This window comes from Schistocerca nitens, chromosome 4, assembly GCF_023898315.1.
Source record: "Schistocerca nitens isolate TAMUIC-IGC-003100 chromosome 4, iqSchNite1.1, whole genome shotgun sequence".
NCBI lineage: Eukaryota > Metazoa > Arthropoda > Insecta > Orthoptera > Acrididae > Schistocerca > Schistocerca nitens.
In genome coordinates, this window is record NC_064617.1 from 924,505,833 (window position 1) to 924,512,678 (window position 6,846).

General features: G+C 45.5%; 1 pseudogene; it reads left to right on the forward strand.

Moving 5' to 3' along the window:
* Positions 1 to 218: 218 nt before the first annotated feature.
* Positions 219 to 336, forward strand: LOC126254075 (5S ribosomal RNA; annotated as a pseudogene).
* Positions 337 to 6,846: the final 6,510 nt, after the last annotated feature.

Sequence of the window (6,846 nt, forward strand, 5' to 3'; positions counted from 1 at the left end):
CAGACTGATAAGCAATACTAAAGAATCGGTCTTAAAATGGTTTGTAAGCCACTTCTCTCGTGGATGAATTACATTTACTTATGATTTTTCCAATGAATCTCCGGCTGGCGTCTGCTTTTCCAGTATGAGAATCTGTGACGATCTCACTTGCGGTCACTCTGGAGAATGACTCCTAGGTACCGGGTGGTTAAAATTAAAGTGCAGCATGTCCATTGTGGGCCAACGGCCTTGCCACAGTGGTGACACCGGTTCCCGTCAGACCACCGAAGTTAAGCGCTGTCGGGCTGGGATAGCACTTGGATGAGTGACCATCCGGTCTACCGAGTACTGTTGGCACGCGGGGTCCACACAGCCCTTGTGAGGCAAAACTGAGGAGCTACTTGATAGAGAAGTAGCTTCTCCAGTGTCGGAAACTGACATACGGCCGGGAGAGAGATGTGCTCACCACATGCCCCTCCACATCCCCATCCAGTGACGCCTGCGGGCTGAGGATGACACGGCGGCCGGTCGGTACCCTTGGGTTTTCATGGCCTGTTGAGGTGGAGAGTACGTCCATTGTGGTCGGCAATTTTCGGGTGGCAGCGAAACCTGATAGATATGCTAATGCGAAACAGATGTACACTGAAAACAAATTAATTCCAATTTTGGCCACCAGGTGCGAATCTGGCGCAGTACAGTGTCTGTATGATGGGATGACATCCCCGCTGTCATCTGACAAACCATAATGTGAGTGGACAATACGGCTATCGAGAAAAGACCGTGGGCTGTTAGTGAAGCAGTTTTATGTGAAAGGGTGTAATTATTCTACTGCATTCAGTGAATATCGCCGACTGAACAGCCTGAGGAGAGTTAAATGGTTTACAGAGTTAAATGGTTTACAAAAGATGATGATGACATTAAAGAACGAGCGTGAGCTTGGCGTGGCATCTGGAAGAGGAAGACGCCCCATGCCAGTGGAAATTATTGACAAGGTTGCTGTTGCTGTTGCTGTAACGGATCGTGCAGCATGTTCCCCGGGCTGTGCTAGTGCTCCTGTAATGTCATGATCAACAGTGCGGTAAGTTTTGCGATCTATATTACAAGATCTAGACGGGGCGGAAACTGAAACCTCATGATCCGCAGCAATGTTCTTAATTTTTTTCTTAGGTTTCTGGCACGGATCGAATTTGATGACATGTGGTAGGGCTATGGAACGACGAGGACAACGTTACGCCACAGAGTGCAGCGAATACAGAGAACTGCTGGATTTGGGCTACTGTTAGATCGCGTGTTGTGCACTAAAAGCCGTTGCACTCGCTGTATGTGACTGTGTGGTGTGGATTCACAAGCACCTTCTGCTCGGTTCGTTCTTCTCTGACGAGAATGCAGCCAGAGGGCCTGTCAATTGTACCGTGCCGTTTGCACGTTAACGAGACTTTCTTGTACCTCATGTGATTCCTGCTTTAGCAGAGCACACATGTGTCGAAACCGCTGTTTTCATGCAACTTAGGGCAACGCCTCATGTCACTCGCCCAGTGAAAGATCTGCTTAGTACACCATTCCACGAATGTGATATTTGCAGAGGTTTACCAGATGGAGGCCGGCAATATCACATGATCTGAATCCTCGTGACTTTTGTCTCTGGTGTTACCTAAGTAACTCATTTACCAGAGATACGTTCAGTCTATACCTGATCTGAAGGTCAATATACAGGAACACGTTGCTCAGATTGCACCGGTATTGCTGAGAGCAACTGTTGATCACGTCATCTCAGGTAGGCAGCATCTCCTCGACATCTCTGGCGCCCATATAAACTGTGTAAGCGGTGGATCATAATAAAATCAACATTGTGCCTTACTCATTTGTTTGACATTTCTGCCGACGTCCCCTTTCCTAAGTCATTACATATGGAAATATTTCTACACATCTTTCTTGCGTTCACAGCGCCAGATTTGCAACTGGTGATCAAAACTGGAACAATTTTTTTTTCAACCCTACATTACTTCCACATTAAAGCATTAAAATGTATAAGAAGTTTCGTTGCCGTACGATAACTGCAGTCCAGACAAGTCCTCTGTGAGAAGCTGTACTTTAATTATAACCACTCATTATTATGCGGTTGTTACTGTATCCAGTGATTTATTGCCAACTGTTTCCGAACAATAATGGATCTCTTCGTCTATCATGCGCAATGCGCTATATATTTTTATGATCAGGCTCAAGTGCCAGTTTTACATGAATCATCGATCCTCTGCAGGTCTTTCTGCATTTCGCTACAATCTTCTGGCCTTAGTACCTAGGTATGGACAACAGTATCGTCTGCGAACAGGTTAGTGGAGCTTCCGACGTTACCAAATGCATCAAATGGTTCAAATGGCTCTGAGCACTTTGGGACAACTCCTGAGGTCATCAGTCCCCTAGAACTACTTAAACCTAACTAACCTAAGGACATCACACACATTCATGCCACGGGCAGGATTCGAACCTGCGACTGTAGAAGTCGCGCGGTTCCGAACTGAAGCGTCTAGAACCGCTCGGCTGCCGCGGCCGTTTATCAAGTGCATCAATTAGGGCGAAGGGAATGGAAAGGAAACGGGATGAGAAAGAGATAGGAAGGAAATAATAACTTCCAACCGCACGAAGCATTGCGGTAATCGAACGGTGACAGTTGGATTTTGCTGGTCTGTGATTCGAACCCAGGTGCTCTGCTTCTCTAGAACGATGTCACCCGGCTCGGCCACCCGGACACGCTTCTCGTCAGACCCAAATTACCAACTTCCCCCTCGCCGCAAAGCAACGGCCCTCGTCCATTAACTCCCTATTCGCATATTAATGATTCTCGTTGGAGTTTGGACGTTGGTTTTGCATCCACACACAAACTTTTCCATTAGACATCCTCCGCGTCCTTAGACTTATTGATATTACAACGACATATTAGAAATTTTAGCTTTTTTTCTTGCTTCAACAAAACCATTTTATTTTAGAGCAAATATAATAGTGTGACTATAAATGTGTTACTTATGATGAATATAAAACATTTGTATAGGAGACATGATGTCATAATGCACAAAGACTGAAATAATCAGTTTAGAAAATGTTATCGTTCTAAAACAATATTCTTCTTTTGTCAGACACACTCCACTTCCTACTTTCCTCTTCACCTTCCCTCCTCCTAGTTGCGGTCTGTTAAGACGCATGTATCAGTGTAAGTTTCTTTAACTGAAAAGAATGTTCGTTTTTGCATAAACCTTGTTATTTTATGTTGTACAGCTAAAACCCTTGGTGTATTAATCACAGGTTTTTTAGAGGAAATGCGCTGTGTATAGGCGAAAGCCGGCTTACACGATGTGTGTTTAGCCATCATTACGGCTATCCCACAGAGTAATTATTCAGAACCTGCTAAGTCCTATTTGCTAGTGGAAACAATATTGGCGCACTTGAGAGGTTCGAAGCTGACACGGTTGTGAAAATAGGAAACCAGGCCAGTTACCACCGCAACTTCCAATATTTCGCGCAAAAAAATAAGAGTTTCTGTTCACCATCAATTTTGCGCTACAGCTGACATCTCCCCTTAGAAAAATTTATGAATTACTGTGCTGGTAAATCCCTTACGTTATTTGATTTTCAAACAGCTGAGCAAAACTGGACGTGCACAGAAATTTCTCTCTTTACTTATTCAGATCATCAATAAACTGGCACACAATATTTTTAGCACAACGCAATCTGACTTTCAAACATCCCTACAAAAGAATGGCCCTGACTAACAATAACCTATACCTTTCATGAATCACTTACCTCACAAAAATCTTCGTTACTCGAACTACTGTAATACAGCGAGCGCCAATACTGCCAGCTAAGTAAAAGATTCTAACTACTGAGGGCACTAACTACTGATAGGCATATAGTTAGCGAATGAAAGATTTTAATAGAGAACAAACAATGTACTTACCTTAATAGTGTTCAAAAGTATATATATATATATATATATATATATATATATATATATATATATATATATATCAGTTCATGAAATACAGTCTTACAAATTTACTCTTTCTGATGGACACACGTCCAGATTGTCCGCTCTCAAAATTCTGCCATCTCTCTCCCCACATCCACCAATGCTATGCTGGCGGCTCAACGCTACGCGCTAGACTTGGCCACTGTTTCTATGTTTCGATACAGTGTATCGATACGTGGAACTGTTTCAGTGTTTCGGAACGGCTGTGGTTCACTGTTTCGAAACAGTGGTGTTTCATTCCGTCCCTGTCTCGGATAACCGGACCAGATTCGATCTCGAGCCAGACACAGAAACTGTATCGTTGTTTCAAAATAAGGCTGTTTCAGTCCACCTGTGCTTGTATCGAAACAGTGATGTTTCATTCCGCTCTGTGTCGGACGAGATTCGGGCTTGGCACAGGTACTGAAACACAACATAACACTTCGTGAAACACTTTCAAGAGTGTCGAAATCTTTTTGACAAGCAATAGCGTGAAGCTGAAGATATCCGAAAATAAAGCTTCGTTTCTAACTGACTGTCCTATTACGAAATGGCGTAACATCTGCTTTATAAACACTAACCAAACAATAAAACAACGCATACTATTCACATTCAAAATAATAAATATGTGAAAATCATTCAGTTAAATTACACTTTTTTATAACATACGCTTCTCTGTTCATGTACAGTAATCACATTAAGAAACGCAAATAAGCCTACAACATTTTGAATAAAAAAAAGGCGTAGAGTGACAGTTATTAGACATATACATAAATTTGATGTAGGTATAATTGCAAGCAATCTGTTTGACGCATCACTGATAGTGTAATAGTGAACAGGAAAGGCTGGGAAGCATGGTGAATTTATAGTAACGGTTCGAAAACCCTTGAAAGACAAAAAAATTTTCTGTTATACTTTGTTATTTATTCGAATTATTTGGCGTTATTTGTGAGTCTATAGTCACTGTGCCTATTATCCACAATGATTCCCTTTGTGTGAATGGAAATTAGCAGGATTGGTATATTACCCATACTAACAGAATATGGGAATCCCAGCAGCATATCCGTTGTTTCTGCAGTTTGCTCCCACTTCCAGTTCCGTTTGTGGTAGTTCTTGTCTTCAGCTATGGCTGTCCTCAGCCAATTGAAAAGTATGGAAGTCACACGACACGAAAGCAGCGCATTTGCTGCAGGAAATACGAAACTGCCAAGACGCCTAAGTGATAGTTTCATGCTTTCTGCGATATGATTAGCGCTCGCGCACCTCATTTGTGTTTATATGGACATACACTCCTGGAAATGGAAAAAAGAACACATTGACACCGGTGTGTCAGACCCACCATACTTGCTCCGGACACTGCGAGAGGGCTGTACAAGCAATGATCACACGCACGGCACAGCGGACACACCAGGAACCGCGGTGTTGGCCGTCGAATGGCGCTAGCTGCGCAGCATTTGTGCACCGCCGCCGTCAGTGTCAGCCAGTTTGCCGTGGCATACGGAGCTCCATCGCAGTCTTTAACACTGGTAGCATGCCGCGACAGCGTGGACGTGAACCGTATGTGCAGTTGACGGACTTTGAGCGAGGGCGTATAGTGGGCATGCGGGAGGCCGGGTGGACGTACCGCCGAATTGCTCAACACGTGGGGCGTGAGGTCTCCACAGTACATCGATGTTGTCGCCAGTGGTCGGCGGAAGGTGCACGTGCCCGTCGACCTGGGACCGGACCGCAGCGACGCACGGATGCACGCCAAGACCGTAGGATCCTACGCAGTGCCGTAGGGGACCGCACCGCCACTTCCCAGCAAATTAGGGACACTGTTGCTTCTGGGGTATCGGCGAGGACCATTCGCAACCGTCTCCATGAAGCTGGGCTACGGTCTCGCACACCGTTAGGCCGTCTTCCGCTCACGCCCCAACATCGTGCAGCCCGCCTCCAGTGGTGTCGCGACAGGCGTGAATGGAGGGACGAATGGAGACGTGTCGTCTTCAGCGATGAGAGTCGCTTCTGCCTTGGTGCCAATGATGGTCGTATGCGTGTTTGGCGCCGTGCAGGTGAGCGCCACAATCAGGACTGCATACGACCGAGGCACACAGGGCCAACACCCGGCATCATGGTGTGGGGAGCGATCTTCTACACTGGCCGTACACCACTGGTGATCGTCGAGGGGACACTGAATAGTGCACGGTACATCCAAACCGTCATCGAACCCATCGTTCTACCATTCCTAGACCGGCAAGGGAACTTGCTGTTCCAACAGGACAATGCACGTCCGCGTGTATCCCGTGCCACCCAACGTGCTCTAGAAGGTGTAAGTCAACTACCCTGGCCAGCAAGATCTCCGGATCTGTCCCCCATTGAGCATGTTTGGGACTGGATGAAGCGTCGTCTCACGCGGTCTGCACGTCCAGCACGAACGCTGGTCCAACTGAGGCACCAGGTGGAAATGGCATGGCAAGCCGTTCCACAGGACTACATCCAGCATCTCTACGATCGTCTCCATGGGAGAATAGCAGCCTGCATTGCTGCGAAAGGTGTATATACACTGTACTAGTGCCGACATTGTGCATGCTCTGTTGCCTGTGTCTATGTGCCTGTGGTTCTGTCAGTGTGATCATGTGATGTATCTGACCCCAGGAATGTGTCAATAAAGTTTCCCCTTCCTGGGACAATGAATTCACGGTGTTCTTATTTCAATTTCCAGGAGTGTACTTATAGAGTAGACATTCAAGATGATAAAATGTGTAGGTTTATTAGATTACAAAACACAAACTGTTTCACTGTTTCGAAACAGGGTATTACATTGTACTGTTTCATTTGTTTCGAAACAGTTACATGTTTCAGTTTGCCCATCTCTACTACGCGCT